Source organism: Poecilia latipinna, unplaced genomic scaffold (genome assembly GCF_001443285.1).
Source record: "Poecilia latipinna isolate Pla-1442-1.1 unplaced genomic scaffold, P_latipinna-1.0 Scaffold2259, whole genome shotgun sequence".
Classification (NCBI taxonomy): domain Eukaryota; kingdom Metazoa; phylum Chordata; class Actinopteri; order Cyprinodontiformes; family Poeciliidae; genus Poecilia; species Poecilia latipinna.
This window is the reverse complement of record NW_015114875.1, coordinates 43,115-44,773: the sequence shown is the minus strand read 5'-3', so window position 1 is coordinate 44,773 and position 1,659 is coordinate 43,115. Positions and strand designations below refer to the sequence as shown.

Below are 1,659 nucleotides of genomic sequence, written 5' to 3'. Positions count from 1 at the left end.
CCCAAAAAAAGGAGTTGAGGGAATTTATTTTTGGGGACAACGAGAGCGGAAAAATATGAAAAAAAAAAAAAAAAAAAATATATATATATATATATATATATATATATATATATATATATATATATATATATATATATATATAAAACAACAGTTTTTTTTTCTTATGAACAATCACAAATGTTTTGGTGAGAATTTGTTTTAATTATTCCCTTATGTATCTGAGACAAACACTGCTTCGTCTGCTTAACACCAGCAGGAAATACAAGTGACAATGGAGACATTTCACTTCTTTTTTTTTCTTTTTCTGGTTACCTTTGTCCTTTCTTCTGTCAATACTACACTTTTATCTTATGATGAAACAGGTGAATGTTGAGAGGAAATAGTAAACAATGTCAGACTAAAAAAAAAGAAGGATATCCTTCTACTGTCACAGGCATATCAACTTTCTTTTGGAAATGTGTTGTCTGGATGACAAGATTTTTTTTTGTGTGTTTGTTTGTTGGTTTTTCAGCCTTATTCTCAGTTTTGTCAGTTCTTTTTTATCTTGATGTCTTCATAGTTAGCATGACCTCTGTCATTGTAAGGTTAGTTTTTTTTTTCTACATACGTAATGTAAGAAACAAAAAAAAAAGAAGAGAAAAAAAAATAGTGCAAAACACTTCTATCATTAGATCTAACTCTATCATTGGAGTTGCCTGACTCACTGGGAAGAGTAGTTGTTCGCAATCCGAAAGTTGTGGGTTAGTGTCTCTATCCCTGGTCGGGCACTAAAACATTCTTTCTTAGTTCTTTAAAATTGTCAGTGATGAAACGAAATCAAAGTTAGGATGCATACAGGCTCTGAAAGAATAATTTATAACTAACATGAACTAACACTAGCAAAGAACTGTCTCCTTAACAGATTACTCTGACGGGAGAGGAGGAAAACTATGTGTGAGATTCGTATTACGAGATTTTTTTTTTCTTCTTTAACCTTGATTTTCTTTTTTTTTTCGTCTAACTTTTCTAATCACATGGTTTTTCATTCATACTCTACGCCTGGCACATTTGTTACTCTAAAACCACACTTAGATGAGAACAACAGGGCTTTGACATAGGCTTCCGTTTTCTGCTCAAGGATACCTACTGGGTACCAAACCACTGATCGACAAAATGATAACTCTTTCCACCAGGGAACGACTGCCTCCCCCTCCAAAAAAAAAAAAAAAATGTTTGACTAGTCTGTGTTGTAGCGTTTTTTTTTTTTTTTCTTTTGTGTAGAACAGATAAAAGTGGATATGAGAGAAACTCACAGTGACTGAGAGAAGAGAAAGAGGCAGTGAAAAAGATGAGATTTGCGATCTCATCTGTTCACCCAAGGGCCTCTCTCCAGAACAGCTTCTCACTGTCGTCAATCATCTCCATGGAGACACCTTAAAACTGACATGATTGAAGGCGCATTGGATGCATCCTAGAAATGCCTGTTGTACACACTGAGAGACAAAAAGACTGCTAACCTGATGGTGGATCTGACCTCAAGACAGAAGGTGTGTATAATAATTTAACTTGATATTAATGAGAGGAAAAATACTGAATAAAGCCTTTTCTCTGCTGTTCTTATTTTAACATACACTCCCAATACAGGAAAAAAAAATCAACTGCATGATGAAATGAATTAAG

The 1,659-nt window shown here is 33.9% G+C and overlaps 1 long non-coding RNA gene across 1 annotated transcript in view; it reads right to left on the bottom strand.

The window, feature by feature from the left end:
* Nucleotides 1-1,659, bottom strand: part of LOC106936993 (uncharacterized) — a 23,376-nt gene that overhangs the window by 3,279 nt on the left and 18,438 nt on the right. Inside the window, exon 3 of the long non-coding RNA XR_001422286.1 lies at nt 1,037-1,038. This is a non-coding gene — a long non-coding RNA (uncharacterized LOC106936993). The remainder of the gene's footprint in view (nt 1-1,036; nt 1,039-1,659) is intronic.